Here is a 17,208-nt window from a genome sequence, read left to right as displayed (position 1 = left end):
ATCTAGAGCTCTGTAGTGTAGAGGTAGAGAAAGCATGCACTGAATGCATCTGTTTTTGTATATATATGTGTGTGTGTGTGTGTGTGTGTGTGCGCACATTCAGGGGATCCGAATGCTGTGGCACAGTACAGCTGAGTCCTGACTCAGTTAGCCTGGGCAGAATTCCCTCAAGTGGCAACCCACCATTTCCCTGACCGAGCCCCACTCTGCTTGCAGTACTGGAGAGTGGTCACATCTTCCCCAGCTCTCTGGACTCTGACTCACCCCACTGCAGGCAGGAGAAAGTTCACTTTCTCTTCTGATCTTTTCTACACATGCTTGTATGCCCCTGTGAGTCATGCAGCCTTTCATAATCCAGTCCAGACATTTTTATCAATAAAATTAACATCAATCAAAACCAAAATAACTATCTTGTACTGGAGAATCCCTATAACTGAAGTTTCTCCTGACTCAGAAGATGGTCTTGCCTCTACAGGCCTCAGGAGAAATGATTTTCTCTGCTGCTTTCAGATTAATGCTCTTCTGCATTCACATTTCCCAATCCCTGTGTGTAGAAAGGACTAAAGCAAGAGGTGTTTCATGTGTACTCTCTCAGGAGGTGTTTTCTTAAGACTTGTATGAAATACAAGTGAATGCTTAAAGAAAGATGAATTTATTAAATACAACTCAGATAGTTTTGGAAATAAGGTTTCTTTTAGGAAACCTTTTGTGATCCCATTTTATTTAGTCTTTTATCAATGACACTTCTCTTTCTTTTCACAAGATCATTTTCCTGATAATCTCTAGCTGTCACAATACTTCAGGCTGATGCTACAATAGGGGCTTGGGAATGAAGAGAGGACTAAGATTGAGAGAGAAGAGTGAATTTGGGTCCCAACTCCTAATCTTTGTTTTCTGACTCTTCTATTTCAGCATCACTGATTTTTCTGGTAACCAGCTACTCAATGGAAAAATGAAGAGAAGCAGCTTTCCTGGCTGAGTACAGAGAATTTGGCATTTGGAGTTTGGCACCTGTAATCAGTCAAAGCCTGGCAGGGATAGAACTGCCTGAATGAGTCCTAGGCATAGAACAGTGGGTCAGAATGAGGAACTGCAGAACATGGGGTTGTGGCACTGTCTCTTTTAGCTTCAGCCTGCCCTCAACCTCTCTTGTGATGACAGTGGAAGCATGTGTGAGAACAATTATAGGAGTGAATATCTGGACATTCTGCACCCAGGCTCTGCCTCAAACCAGGCAGCAGAAGTATAGAACACACATCTAAAAACTGCTTATACAAAGGTCAGAACAAATAACTTGCTTGTGTGAATTTTGAGGCTAAAAAGCAGCCCAGTTGCTAAAAAAATTAGAGGGGCACAGCAGCCTCCGGTGTGGTTCCCTGCCACATTTATTTTTATTGCAATGTGTAAAACAGATTACTTGGTATGAGGAGTTCAAAGTTGTTTTGTGAGCTCTGTGCATGTTTTGCATGTCAACTACATTATAGAGACATTAAGGAGTCCATAAAATATCCATAGACCAAGATACTCTATATAAGAGTTTATGTTATGATGTGCTCTCCCTAATTCAGCAGATTTTAAAACTATTTGATGTGGTATGAAAATCAAATCCATGCACACAAAGGAAGCAACAAACTAATGTGTGTTTCCGAAATGAAATTAGCATAAAATTACAGTCTTGTCACAAAAATCTACTGAAGCTTTCGTCTCCTGGACCCAGCTGCTTGAGTCACTTCACTGATGAAGAAAAGAGATAATGCCCAAGAGGGATATTGTCCCTTCATCTTCTGATGTTGGGAGAGAAAGTAACAAGGAAAACTCCTCCAACATGTCAGCAAGACTGCTGGGCCAGGATAGTGGCAAAACTGAGTTTGAGATGCTCTATGAAATCTGATGAAATTTAGCAGCTTTACAGGTCAAGGATTTTACCCTTCAACAGCACTGGGATTGTTCTAAGTTTTCATGTTGGGAAGCTCCCAATAGCTGGGAGCTGGGAGCTGAGAGCTGGGAACTGGGAACTGGGGGCTGGGAGCAACACAGAGATATCTCCAAACATATGCACATTTTCATTAGGTTCCTCCTGATTTAGGAATTCATCTGTGCGCTTCTCCTGCTTTGAGGACAGCACAAGTGCAAACAGCGAAATCAGAAAATTAACCTTCAGGAGGCAGGAGCTCTCTGGTGAACAGAGTAGAGGTTAATAACCTTGCTCTGTGATGCACTTCTTTTGAGAGCTCTGCTCTAGCAGCTTGCTCCTGCAGTGCACAGCGAAGGCAGAAATTAGGAGGGGTGCCAGGCAGTAATGGACTGAGCCATTTGCGTGTCTGTTTTTCCATTCAGCAGACCCTGAGAGCAGGGCTCATCAGCAGAGCAGACCAGGAAATGTTGCATCATTGAGATTATTGAACTCATTCTCTACCTAAAATTACCAGATTGTCTGATACATGCTGCTGAGTAAAAATTCAAGTAATAACTGCCTATGGATGTAAGTATACAGAAAGAGATACGATTTTTGTTAGATTTGATCAATGGTTTTGGACCAAATAAATTTGGTCCAAATGAATTTATTTGAAATATCTGGTATCTGAAATAGTCCACAATTAGAGGAGATACTTGGTTCCCAAATATATTCTGAAAATATTCAACTGTCCTTTCCTCCTGAGAATTTAACTAATTAATTTACCTGTTTGCATCTGATGCTCCACAGGTACTCAGGGTCTCCACCTGTAAAGAAGGCAGCACTCTCTCCACTCAGTTTAGTTTCTTCAGCTGTTAAAACATTTTCAAAATCTTCATGCACGGTATCTTATTTGTAAACAGCTGTGCTCCTGAAAGCCCTGTGGTTGTGTCAGAGGTGGATACATGCAACCGCTCTATGGTGACACACACACATGAGACAGGGACCCCCAGTCCACAATTTATTCAGTACTGCCCTCATCCTTGGGCCTCTGACCCCAAAGCAAGACTGGAGAAGGGGACAAATTAATCTATACCATTGGTCCTCCAGGAAGTATCAAAGTGTCCAAAACATTTGTCCCTGTATATTACAAGAATTACACTGCAATTATTGAGTTCCCATTTCTGCCAGCTACTCAACACACATAATTGTGTGCTTTCTCTGATCAGGCATTTTCTGCCTTTAAATTTACTATGTTGGTTATGGTTGAAGCATAGGTTTCACTTTAGCCTAATTCTTTGACTTCACTCCTTTGTTTATCCCCCTTTCTCAGTGTTGTACTGGCAGGGATGTGTACACAGTAACCCAAAAAATAAGTGCCTCATCAAAAGAGGGATATTTCAACCACATTTAGGTTTCATAAATGCTCCATTTTATCAATTCTTAATTACAGGCCAAATAAAACCTCAGAATCCATGTCCAAAGTGTTGCAGATAACATGCATCCCCTGACACCATCTCTTTTTGGGTTGACTCTGCCTACAGAAATAGAATGTCATTTTATAAAATAACATCTGAATTTCTAGAAATACCAGTAGCATTCGGGTGGCAGGGAGAGGCCATGATGCAAGTCTGCACTGTCAGGGTGTGGGTCTCATACCTCCTGACTGTAAAGGACTGAGGATCTGAATGTTGGTGCTTGGACTTCATGAAAGCAAAGGTTGATGAGCATTCACTCATATGGAGAGCAATATATACTTTTGCAGGTTTTTATCACATCTGAACTCAAAAACTCTGTAGTTATGCTTGTCCAAAAGGTTTAAAAATATCTGGTGAAGAAAATCATATGCCTGACTCTCAGAGGTTGCAGCACTTGGCAGAGTAGCAACTCTTGTGTTGTCAAAACTTTCTGCTTGAAGAAGCCAGACATCCACAGAGAGCGCACCCAGCAGCAAAGGCTGCCCTGTGGGGGAAGAAGGGAGGGGAGTTACTGGAGAACAAACCCCCTGTTCCTGGCACAGGCAGGTGCTGGAGATGCAGCAGGAGGAGTGTATCCCAGTGCCAAACTAAAACTTGAACTGAGGTTTATTCCATGTTATTCAGCAACTGCATTTGAGTGCTGCCCATATGTATGTTGCTTGGATAGAGTGGGGTCACACTCAGGGGCCACGGAAAGAAGAGAGCTCATCTGCCTCTGCAATCCCTTTTTCCTCTGCTGTTCTGCTGCTGGGGGAAGGATGGGGAGGCTGGACAATGCCAAAGGGATCTGTAGTTTGTTGGTCTTCTACTAAATGGCATACAAAATGGAGCACATCCTGACATGGATTTTCTTTTTTCTGTCCCGCGGTTTATTTTCCTTCACCGACTGTTACAGCTATGAAATCAATAGCTGATGACAAGTGGGTTTAATATGTAGAGTAAGAGGAATGTAAGTAGTAGTTAAAAATTAACAGATACAGGCTGAGAACAGGATTTTTTTCATTTCAGAAACCACCTGGGGCAATTTGTTTTTCACTAATATATACAAAGATCTAGAATGTACCATGTTATTATCCTGATGATGATGATGATGATGAGTACATGTACAAATGTTCATATTTAGAGCAAATCCAGTTATGTCTGAATGCCTTTCTGCTCTGTTTTATGCAATTATTCTGTTTAGTCATGAATCACAGACCTTCTAATTAAGGCTCAAGGTCAGGCAAAGGGGGATAGAAGGTGAACAGACTTACAGCTAAAAACCTTTAAAGCCATCGGTTGTTTACAGGAATTCCCGTGCACTTTAACCAAAGAACAAAATTGACAGATCTAGTATTAACAGACCAAAGTTAATTCCTCTAATTTCTCCTGCATTCTTTCAGCCAGTTTCCTCTAACTGAGGAATTAAAGGTCATGCACCACCTACCTCCTGTGCTACCCCAGCCGTGCTTTACCAGCATCAGCCCCAGGCTCCTCGGTGGGGGAAGTGACCAGATGTAGCACAGTCAGTGTCTCCAAGAGCCAGCAGCTCTTTAGCACCTTGATATGTCCTTCAAAATGACACATTATGTTTTGCTCTTTTCATGTGACAGATCTGATACAGCGCACAAACAAAAAGGGAATATTGCTGGGAAATTCTGTGTCTCTCTATTAGGTTTCATGTTTGAATTCCCAGTGAATTTCAAATGTCTGCCACTGAGCTCCACCATCTCTCGGAACTGGTGGCATCCCACAATTCCTGTGCCTATTTATTTCCTAGCCTTCTCTGCTATGGCAGATCTCTGAAGGAACCTTTTTGTCACAATCCCTTGATCCTTCCAGCTCATGCATTTTAGCAGAGCCCAGTCACATGATCCCTTTGCCCTATTCTGCAACCTTCAGGAGCAGGACCTGCCTCTTTCAATCCCAGGTATTTGGGCAAGGAGCAACTTAAGCCACACCATTGTTTTCTCCACTGTGAGGGCTAAGGACTTTACTCCACAAAATCAGGAGCAGCCAGGCAACTAACCTCGTTCCATCACAGTGGTGGGGCACGTAGGAAGAGAAAAGTAATAGCCTGACAGATGTTAGCAGGTGGGATTCTCCATCTGAATTGCCCTAAGGGGCTTCAGCAACTTCTTCCTAGGTCACATACATCACCGTGTCCTGCTTAGTGATGCAAGGTAATCTTGGTAACCCAATAAACAGTTCATGTAGAGAAATCCTCTGTTCCTATTCTGTCACCTAGCACCAAGTCTCTCCTTTAATGGATCTCATAAGCAGAAGTGAAGATCATTTCAGTGAGCAGGGGTGAAATGTGCTACATCCTGGCATCTGCCTTGAAGCCATGTTCTGCTGTAGGCACAGACTTCGGGCATCAGGGCATTCCCTGCTCCATCCTTCCAGCCAGCCAGGGCTATGAGCATGGACAAGGAGCAATGGAATCTAAGCAGAAGTTCTCGTCTCTGTGTCTGCTGGAACACAGGGATTTTGCCACAAGTATCTTTGGGACGTCAGCTGAACAAAGGGCTAGGCAGATGCCTCCTCTTTGCCCCTACCCAGTCCTTTTGAGTAACACTGGTATAGGTAGGGAAGTAAGATAAACATCAGTGATTTCAACCAATTATGACCTGTAGAGGAAAAGAGCATATAGGTAAACACAAGCTTTGGTTGTAGTGAGAAGGTGGATATGGAAAGGAAATAGCGAGAAAAGTCTAGGTTTAGAAATGCTAGGTCTCCCCTGTCCAATGCCCTGGCAATTTTCTCCTTTCTTTTTTTTTTTTCAGAATACATTTATATAACAAAAAAAGAATAGAATTTGTCTCAGCTGTGTTCCCTCTCTAGTCATATGCCTCGCCATATCTAAATAAAGTGGCAGCTGACATTTTAGGTGTTCTTAGCCACAGGGTTTCCAGAAAGCAAAACATTTTTTTTTCCATTTTGTGTGTGTTTGTGTGCTAGTGTCCCTTTTGGAAAAACTGTGAAGGCACTACAGAAACAAACAAAACTGAGCAAAACAAACTGAACTTGAGAATAACAGACCCATGGCTGAGGGCAGCCTGTTTCCAAAGGGGAATATGTGATCAGGGGCTCAATGGTTTATTTGCTGAGAAAGCAACCTCCTCAGTGTCCCTGCTATATCTAGGTTTCATGATAAATGCAGTGCCTTACACTGTCCCAGCTTTTCTTTGTGACTTTGCTTGTGGTTTAGCTCAGATGAATTATTCTTTAGAATGGAGGTGCTGCATTTCTTCTTTCAAGTGAAACTGTCATAAGGAGAGGCTTTTGTGCCAAAGAAAAGGGCTGGAGCATTCTTTCCTTTTCACACATCTTCCTCTCTCTGGGACCAGAGCCCGCTCTCTGATAAGGGTGATACCATTGGCACAGCTGCACCCCAGCCAGATGAGCACGACACTTCAGCTGGCACCTCACTCAACACTTTTGCTGTGCCCGCAGGTGGATGTTTTTCTCTGGTGGGGAAGCAGAGAACAGTTCGCCCACCAGTGGAGCGTCAGCTCCTCCAGGCTGCACGGGCCTCAGCCCACCAGACAGCTCCCAGCCCTGCTCACAGCAGTGTCCAAGATGTCACTTCCAGTAATTGCAGTGGGTTTCAGAGTGAACCCTGCACCAGATCAAGATGGCCTCTGGTGTTCTTTTGACTCTGAACTGACTCAGAGCTGCTACTTATAATGTTCCAAACACTTAAATCAGTGCAGCTTTGGTCTTTGAAAAATTTGGAAGATACTCAAGAATGAGATAATCTTTCATTCCACAGGTTTTCTCAGGAATCTTGAGAAAGAATCTTGAGTGTATTCCCTTGCACTAAAAAGAAAAAAAAAAAGGGTATCAGTCTGTCTGTAGGATTTCCTTTGCTAAGTGAATCTACATGTGGGGCTTTATATCTTTGTCACTGACAAAATACTCTTATTCATCAAAAAAGGAAAATCCAAAAGCAAAGAGTATTTTAAAAGTGATTAATGGACCATTCATTTGATGTAATGCCAAAATCTAGATTTCTCAGAACAAAATCTGGTGGCAAAAATAAATCTTGAATTAATCCCTTTGTCTCTCCTTTGCTTGTGATTACACTGTACTGAAAGCAAGTTGTAGCTATCTTGAATATGAATTTCTCCAACCTTTGAAACAGTCATACTTTTTTGTTGCCAGTTGCTGAGCCTAGAAAAATATTTCTTCTTGCATTGTTAGAGCTGTGAGATATGTTCTGCTTGGTCAAAGAAAAAAGCTTATTTCTAAATTTTATTGCAGTTTTCTGATACCCATCTTGCATGTTGATATTTGAAGGAAATAATTTTTCCTGCTTTTTTTCACGGATGAACTATAATAAGAGTGACCTGATGGAAAGCAGTAGAATGGAACAAGGGAAAACAGGTCTGGCACGCAGAGTGTATGGAAAATAAACCTGACCTCTTGCTTAGTGGGGCCAAAGTTAATGGTTATGGACAGTCTTTGTTCATAGAACATGTTCTCCTCCTCTGAAGAAAGAAAGCAATTGTTCTGCTAAATTAAAACTTAATGTGAAATGAACAGCCTTTTTTACGGGAAGAGAGTTCCACATTCTGGAGTCCCTCCCATCAGCTAGAAATCACTTCATGCTGAAGTCTAACTCCCACAGACCTTGTGTGCTGCTACAGCATGAAAAGGGCTGTCTAGGACACTTGCTGTGGGAAGAGGTGCTCATGATACCTAGTACAAAGTGAGAATTTATTTTCTTGTTTTTTTCTGGAGGAGAGGAATGAATCCCACAGAAAAGAGGTCAGTACCCACAGCACCCTCATTCTCTACTGCTTTGTCCATATTGTATGTCAAAATTCTGGTCACAGAGAGAAAATTCCTGGGCACAATGACAGGACGCGTCACTTCATCTCTCATCTGTTTTGGGTCAATATTGTAAAATGCTATCACAAGTCACGGAGCACTCCAGTGCTCCAGATAAGGAACACCTTTGATATCTTTCTTTGATGTTTTCTGGGAATACTAACTTATAAACCACACTACAAGTGTGGGCAGCACTGGGGCACCTATTCCTGAAGCATATTAACATAGTGACCTCAGGCTCTTTGTCCCAGAGTTAGGAGTATGATATGGCTAATGAGTGGAATCAGCAATAAAAATACTGGCCATGGGCTGGAATAAAGAACCAATGTCATACTGCCAGTCTGATATTCCATTATATTGATGCTGGCAGTGCACTGGAGAGGACCAGTTGTCATTTCAAAGACAAGGGACAGCAATTCTGAGCTTTCTGCTTGGATTTCTACTTTCTATACCTCATTTTGCCAGGAATTTCTGCCTGAAAAAATATTCTTGGGGGGCTAAGATGTTTCATAGTGATAGGTCATTTACCACACATCTTAGTAAATTAACCTAAGAAAATGTCAATCCTGGTATTAAAAATATGCATTTTATTTCCAGTGTAAATCTTTCTAGCCTCAACACCCAGACATTAAGTCTTAAGACACTCTCTGATTAGGGATGTCCATGATATCTAATGCCCTCTCCTTATACAGTGCCTTACAAACTGATCCACACACTTGCCAAAGTGTATGGAACGGGAAGTTCTTTTCCATAAAGCACACTAATTTTATTAGTTGTTCATAACCTTTTCTCTCACAGAAGTATTTCCAGTTCTCTCCCTGCTTTTTTTTATTTTGTCTGTTGTCATTTAGAAGCACACACAGGTAATGAATACAGATCTTGCAGCTGGGTGGCCCTTTCCTGCACAGGGAGAGCATCTCTGCTTAGTCATGCTCTGCTCAGGTACTAACGTCCTGCACAAAAATACAGAGCTGCCTCATGCTGGCAGGTGGATCCTGTTGGCTCCAGCCAGGATGGGAGAAGGGTTGCTTTCTTTGAAAGGCATAAACAAGGGGCTGGGATAGAGGGGATTCATGCAGAGGAACCTTAGCCAAGTTTGGAGAAAGAGCTTTGGCTGAAGTTCGCTTTATTATTGTTTCTGTTTGAATTGCAAATAAAGGCCAGGAAGGAGGCATGTTTGGACTATGTACAGCATGTGAGTACTCTCTTGGAGCCAGCGGGAACTCTGCCTGCTCACCCACACACACAAATAAATGCACTCAAATCTCAGACTCCTCTATCCCTTCAAGAGATGAGTTTGATGTACTTGCAAGGTAAAAGAGAAAACTCCAGCCACAGATAGAGGATTGTCAGTGACTAAATTACAGTCTTTAAATACAAAGGCACAATTTGGGGATAAGTATGGGTTGTACTTAAAGCAGAACCACATGAGACACCTGAAGATGTCAGACTGGAATGTACAAATAGCATATAATGAGTGCTCCTTTCACAAAACTCAGAGAACTCCAGGACAGGTGCCATGTGTGAGATAGCAATGGCCAGACAGTGCAGGTCCCACGTGGTGGGGATTGACTTCTTCCACTCAGAGATACAGTACCTGTTTGTTGAGCTCAGTCATCATTATCTTGATATCATTGAACAGCTTCACTCCATTAGGTACAGGCAGATGGTCATAAATATGCAACAAGAGCAGGAGTAAAGAGAAAAGAAATCACATGTTAATAACAAAATGACTGCTACCCAAATGCACACATATATACACACACACGTGTGTGCACAAGTCTCTTAGGTTGCCAGTGCAGCCAGGATCTGCATAGTCCCGTTCCACATTAACCCCTACATAAGAAGTCAAATGATGCAATATCAAGAACAAAATCGACAGATGTGTTTCAAACTAAGCAAGGATAAATGAACCCTGTGAAGGAAAACTAATACAGTATGAAAGAGTCAGAGGAATGGTGAGTGTTTAATGTCCCAGGACTTTGATGAGTGAATTTTCCACTCACCACACCAGGTCAGAAACCCATGTCCATTCCAAAGTTAATGCTATTGTTTTCTGATCTTTGAACTCTAACACCTGTCAATGTCACATTCCCAGAGGACAATACTGAGTCTGGCATTTCTTTTTACAAAGAAAATATTTCCAGGCTTATCACCCCCTGAACAACGTCCATCCTGTTGGACTACCAGAAAAGTCATTTAAATACAACTGGAAGTTACTAGGGAAGTGCTGTGAGTCCAAGTGTCATCAGACATTACTTTTCCTGTCACACTAGAGGTATCATTTTAATAACTGATTACATTGGCTAGTTACTGGGGCTTTATGGGAGTAACTGAGAGAAGGATTTGGCCCCAATAAATGGAAATGCAATCCAGATCTTATTCAAGTTTCCAGAATCCATCTCTCAAAAACAAGTTTCCACAACACCTTGTACTCTCTATCTTAACTCTGTGTTTGTACAGAAGAAGGGCAAAATAGGAGCCTTTTATAAACAAGGAAGTGGTCTAGCTCACTCCCTTGTGCAGGAAAACCCAGAAAAGGACTACTCTGAAGTCAGTTGCTCCCTGGACTGTGCCAAATATCCACCCCCTTTGCAAAGCAAAACAGAGCCTTTGGCTCCCCTCCCCTGCAGATCTGCACGTAGTGTGGGAGCACCCCCAGGAGCAGAAGGGAGCCCCATGACAATGTTCTGGCTCCCAGTCCCTCCCAGCCTCCCCCAGCACCTGCCAGCCCCAAGTCGCCCTCCTTGAGAGTCCCACTCCAAATGGGTGTCACAGGGCAGAGCCCTTTCCAACAGCTGGGAGCATGGGCTAGGTAAAACTGCAGCAAATGTGGACCAGAGCTTCTCCTTGTCAGGCTCTCCACCACAAAGCCTGCCCTCAGGTTCTGACTCCGTGCAGGATGAAGTCTCTCATCCTCCTGCACAGGAGCTAGGCTGTCCAAAGTCTATGTCAGTGCCCTGCCTTAACACCCAGGTTAAAGGGCAGATTGTCACAGCTCCTACTGAACTGCCCTTTCCCCTGGGCAGCAGCTAATGCTGCCAGATCAGTGTGCTCAAGGACAGTAACAGGTTTCCTCTGATTACACTGTGGTGACGCTTTCTGCCCACATCTGAGTCAGAATCAGGTTGTTATCTCTGAGCTGTGTATTAGATACTTGACCTTGCTACTTTGACTTAAATAAAAGTCACATCTCAGAGAGCCTAAAGCTGAGCGAGGAATTTGGCTGCATAGCAGTTGAGCCAAGACAGATTCAAAATGACCTTCCACCAGCTAATGAAACACTACCTCTGCTACATAATTTCTGATGTTTCCTCATGCGCAGCCAGAACAGAAACTCAGTTAATAAAGAGCAGTAGCAGTTTTCAATGCAGAGGTGCTATTGCAGGCTTGCTGTCAGGAGAGCAGGTCTAGGACACAGCCTGGAGTAATAACCACAGCTCTGTTTTGCTGGTGATGCTCCAGCCTGGGTTAGGTTTAACCTAGCTGATGCTACACCTCAAGGTCAGCTTGCAATTAGAGAGCAGCTAGCCTGAAGGGTAAAGATAAGTGCAGTGGTTCAATAAAAGAGATTAGCATAGGTCAAATAATTTGTAGGAAATTATTAATCTTGCAAATGTTACCTTTCTGCACAGGTAGTGATTTTCACTAACTCAATTGGTATTTAAATTATTGGCTGAGCAGTTTGTGGCAAATAGCTGTGAAGTCATAGCTATTTCTGTACGCAGTGCTCCCTGGAGCCATGGAAGCAGGCTGCCGGGATCGCATGACCCTGCTGCATTTCCTGATTGGACACACAGCAGTCTGACGACCGGGCTCCGGCAGCACGCCACTGTGACTCTCACTGTCAAGTCTCATGCCTGCAAATTCTCTGACATATCCCCAGAAGGTGGGCTGTAGACCAGAGACTTTAATGTTCTTTTAACATAAAACATTTAGAGGATGGATGTACAGCAACAGGCCCTTGCCTGGAAGAGGCCGGCACAGCATCCTTGTTTAATGCAGGCAGCAGCAGGCACACAGGCTGCTCCATGGAGCTGAACACCTTTCTGCCCTGCCAGCTCCTGTGGGACCACCCCGATGGCTGGACAGAGCTCACCCTCCAATCTGTTCGGTCTTTGGCTTCCCAAAAAGGCCTGCCAGCAAGATGGCCAATTGGTACGAGTTGTGGTGTGGGATCCATGGCATGGCTGCCGCTGGAGGGATTCACAGGAGGAATCAGATGCTCCGTAGACAGTATGCTCACCAGATACTGTAGCCGCAGTGTAAGAATAACTGTGCTCCTAACATCCAGGCTGGCCTGCTGGGCATCCTATCTCTTTCATTTAGTCTCATTTCATATTCATTTTTCGCAAGCAATGACCCAGACTGCAAGGTAAGCAGAATTAGGGGATATTTCTGAGGATTTTTTAAATCTACTGACTAAACTAGATGCCTGTGTGTTCATTCAATTGTAAATATGTGTCTCTTCTTCAGCAATCCTGACATGGAAGCATTTAAAATTTTTGGGCCAGATAGTAAGCTATGACATTTTAAACTATGACATTTCAATTATTTATTTATTTGCTTATTTGTTTCTTTTCTTTTTAAGCTTGACTTGAAAATAAAGATTAGTAAAAAAATATTGGAAAACAGTAGATTCAATTAAATATATTTTTAGAGCAAAGGTAGATAGAAGAATAAAACTTTCTTGAACTTCTCTCTTGGCTGAAATCCTGGTGACTTAATGTTTTGGTGTGACATTATCTTAATATTTTTCTAGCCTTGCAACCAACTCTATAGCTCCAGTAACTGCCCTACTCTATAATGCCTATAGAATCTTATTCTTTTGGATTTGCAAGGGCAGCTTTCAAAAATAGCATCTTTTTGGGGAAAACCTGGAAATTGTTATAACTTAAGTTTCTTTTCTGTAGACTCACTGTTTAGTATTAAGCTAAGCAATGTTGCATACAAGATGTTTTGATATGAAAATCTGCTGGATCAAGTTCATGGGTCCTGTTTTGGGAGGAGGATGACAGAACAGGACAAGAATGAGGGAGAGATTCTTTGGAAATCTGAATTTTGTTTTTCAGAAAACAGTCCAGGATTATGGGAACCATTGAAATTTGATACTTTGACTGATTTAAAGGTTAAAACCTAACCCTGTGAATTTGAAGACCTAAATGACTCTCTATAATGAGAAAAAATAATAACCACTGTCTAACAGTAGGTGCCCTCACCTGAGGTGGCATGATTACAGACAGAAACATCCAAATACAAGGAAACCACAAGAGGAAAAGTGAGAGTTGTAGTGAGGGAAGAGCATGATATCTCTATTACTAGAAAACATAATAGAACAGGGATGTATCTTTTTCTTTGTGTACATGCCAAACATTACACACGCGTGATCTATTTACTTCCCACAGAGTACACAATAAAAGGCTATGAAATTGTCCTCAAATTAGAGAGAAGTAACTGAAGATCCCAGGGGACAGACAGCATTAGAAAGAAGAAAGGCTGGAGTGCATTCTTCAGTTTGGGTTTTAAGAGAAAGGAACACAGTTTTCTGCAGGTTGCTCAGTAGGTTGTCAACATAAACAAGGCAAGGATGGGGAACTGGGAAATTTCTTTCCAAAAATATCCTCTTAAATCAAACGTAGGGTGTTACCCTAAGTGGGCCTTCCTCCTCTGATTGCCCCAGTCTGACTTCCAGAATGGGATGTCCCTCATTCAGTTTGGGAGGGTGCTCAGATACACTCACAGTGCCACCCCCCAGGGCCCTAGCCAACATAACAATGGAAAGCCATTCCTAGCATTGAGAGGTGCCTCTGCTGAGCTTAGAACAAGCTTATGTCAATGAGCGTAGGCAGAGGTCACTGAGACTGTGACTATGAGAGATTATTTCTGGTAAGCTGAATGGTCCAGGGGAAGTCTTCCAGAAACACAATTCTAAAATGAGTTATTTACACATTTTTGCCATGTTTCCTCAGACCCACATGTGCGGGGAGATGAGCCCTGCCCTGCAGAAGTCGGTGCCTCAGTACAGCCTCCCACCAGCCAACAGTGCGCGAACATCAGCCCCCAGCAGCCGCTCCCTGTGCCACATCGAGCACCCCAGAGCAAGCATTGCCAAAGCAGCACAGGGAGCTTTTGGGACGCCACTTGGAGGAGGCATCCTCTACTGCAGAAGAATAACAGGACCACCACACAACCCTTGTTTTCTGGAACAGCCAAGGACACCAGTTGTTTTCTGTGGACACAGTCTGCGTGACAAACTATTCCTTTGCAGCTCTGCCCAGGAGCAGCAAGAGCAGGGCTGCTCCAGGGCAAGGGCCGAGTGAGGAGCTGAGTGTGACCCCTCTGCCCTCTCTGATGCATCCCACAACACCCAAACATATTGGGCAGAGCTCGCTGCAGGTCACAGGGTCCATCCACAGTCCTGGGTACTGCAAAGAGACCAGGTCCAGAGCCTGATATTTAAAGTGAGGTCAGTAACTTTTGTCTCTCTCTTGAAATGCTGTAAACTTAATTAATGTTTTCTTAATGCTTTGTAAAAAAGCTCTTAGGTGAAAGACTCTGAGCCAGCACAAGATAATGACATTCCCAAAGAGAGAGCTTAAAGGTTAGCTGAACTCATTCTTCTAAGAGGTTGGATATCCCTTTGCAACTTTTCCAAATTAGTTAGCTAATTTTTCCTTGCATCAAAACAATATAACGTCAGAGGGATGGCTTTTTTTTTTTTTTTGCTGTTATAGACTAGCCAAGGTCACATTCCACTGCAAAGTGATTGTCTTTCAATGCATACCAATTCTTGGGATAAATAAATAATGAGTTAATGTTTACAGGGAGTACTGACAACAGAAAATAGTCTAAAAATATATAAGGTTTGTATTGATTTCACGTCATTGAAAAAAAAAACAGGTGAAACAGGTAAATTTCATTTAGATTTCCATGCATAGGAAGACATAAGTTAGAAATTATTATCAGAATATTTATGGTAACATCACTAGAATTTTCTTTTAGTATCAAGTTGATTTTCCTTTAAAGGGAACTCACACACAGAAGTATTACTTAACATTTTTTAAAGCAACAAAAGATATCCTATTTCTTTAAAGTGAGTGGGAATGCATGATATTCTAAAATGAGCACAAGACTTCCTACTTTGTGTTGTGACTAATGTCACAACCTAAGGCTTTCATTAATAGCAGATGTTACTTTCATCACTGAACTCCAAAACATGGATTGACAAGGGTTGCACCCTTCCCATAGGAAAACTCGTACACCCCATGCCGCTTTCCCTTCTCATAGTGAGACCTCACTGCAGTGTTGATCACCTACATGTGATCTGGTAAAAAGCCAGGTCTATGCCAGGCTAGGTCTATGCAGATGGATTTAGTCCATGGTCTGGTCCAAACATGGCCAATTCCATAGACATCTCCATATCTGCTATTTGCAGAACTTGATGCTTTAAGTGCACTTGAAATAACATATTGTGCCTTCTAATTAGTAAGGATTACAAGACAAGACCTAGCAGGTCACTCAAACATCTGCACATTTACACTCATCCTTACAATGGCTAATTAAAAGCTATTCATGGTCCTGTCTTCTTAAAACCAGAGAGAAAGCTCCCAGCTTCAGAAGAAGCAGGTATGGTTTTTCAGGCTGGTTGAGCAGATCATTCAAACAGCAGTCACAGCGTGACACAGGGCTTGCACTTATACCCAGAAACTACTGTGTTGGGAATGTACATTGCAGCCCTTGCACTATTCATTGCTCTTGGTATGTGCCCTGCTGTTAGTCTCTCCATGGAACTTCTCCAGGAGGAAATATTTTCCGTTTCAGCCGTGTTCCCTTTGCTGGGAGCAAATCGAGTCCAGCAGCCCAAACTTTGAGTCAGTTACTGTCTTGATTTGATCCAAGATCTCCAAGTCTGTGAATGGACAAGACAGAGAATTTCACATATACCTTTCACCTTATCTTCCCGAAGCCTGAGAGTTACAAGAAGCAGCCCCCTATGTTAAACTTGCCTGTGGAAGGTAACTTTGTAATATAAATTAAAGAAATTGAAAGTGAAACCTATAAATATATTTTAAAAAATCTGTTCCACATGTGTCTGTGACTTCTTTTCTTTGTTGTCTCTATTTCATCCAACTAATATTCTCTAGAAGAAGTTGCTGTATTTTCCCCATGGGCTCTGCTCTTAGAGGTCAGTGGCACTCTGTGTTAGCAAAGTCCTGGAGTGACATCTGCACAGTGTGACACTGGTCCTCCTCTGGTGCCAAGAGCCAGGCCACTGTTGGGTTGCACCTAAAAGCTCTTCATGCATGATGACTAAGCCACTGTTTTCTCCACTCTAACAAATACTTCCTTTTGCCCTTGGGTTTAATATTTCCCTTTCACCAGCTGTCTCTTTTTCTCTCTATTTTTTAGAAATTGGTTATATCAACTCCTCTCCACACACTTGGGAAGACTCTGCCATAATTTTCTCATTTTCATTTAAAATCGTTTGCACATTTGATGCAATCCACTTTGGCTGACAACACATTAGGCTGAATTGAAATGAACAATGCCAAGAGTAGGAGTATGCTTCCAGATGGGAACAGAGGCACTGGCTCTGCCTGTGTTTGAGATGTCTCCCTCCTCCTGAGGAAGGTGCTGCAAAAAAGACAAAACAAACAAACCAAAGGAAACATTCACTTGCTTTTCATCTCAGACTGCCTCGGGCACAGGAACAAAAATGGGTTAATGACAGAAAGGCTTTTAGACTAATCCAAGGCAAAAATGATCGTCCTTTCAAATGTGATTACTAGGAAAGTGATTTGGAAGCCAGTGGGACAGAGGCGTGGAGTAAGCTGTCTCTCTGATACGTATCAACAGAGACCTTCACACTCACTGATTATAATGAATACAAAGTTGACTCTAGCAGAGACAAAAAGTTACATGAGCAACACATTGCCTTCAACAGTTCCCTTTGTCCTTGAAAGTTTTCTCATGAGCAAAAGGCATTAGTTTGGCTCATCCAGAGGGCTGCACAGGTGGAGG

The 17,208-nt window shown here is 42.6% G+C and overlaps 2 long non-coding RNA genes across 3 annotated transcripts in view; both read left to right on the top strand.

Annotated features, from left to right (window-relative positions):
- LOC106629529 (uncharacterized) overlaps positions 1-4,916 on the top strand; it is a 51,870-nt gene extending 46,954 nt beyond the window's left edge. For both annotated transcript variants that reach the window (XR_012578100.1, XR_003381038.2), the window contains one exon: positions 913-4,916. This is a non-coding gene — a long non-coding RNA (uncharacterized LOC106629529). The remainder of the gene's footprint in view (positions 1-912) is intronic.
- Positions 4,917-11,904: 6,988 nt separating this feature from the next.
- LOC141727075 (uncharacterized) lies at positions 11,905-16,269 on the top strand. The gene is made up of 2 exons (XR_012578099.1): positions 11,905-12,562; positions 14,157-16,269. It is a non-coding gene; the product is annotated as an uncharacterized LOC141727075 (long non-coding RNA).
- The last annotated feature ends 939 nt before the right edge of the window (positions 16,270-17,208 follow it).

The sequence above is a fragment of the Zonotrichia albicollis genome, chromosome Z (genome assembly GCF_047830755.1).
Source record: "Zonotrichia albicollis isolate bZonAlb1 chromosome Z, bZonAlb1.hap1, whole genome shotgun sequence".
NCBI lineage: Eukaryota > Metazoa > Chordata > Aves > Passeriformes > Passerellidae > Zonotrichia > Zonotrichia albicollis.
The sequence above is the reverse complement of the archived record's forward strand: the minus strand, read 5'-3'. Positions and strand labels throughout refer to the sequence as shown.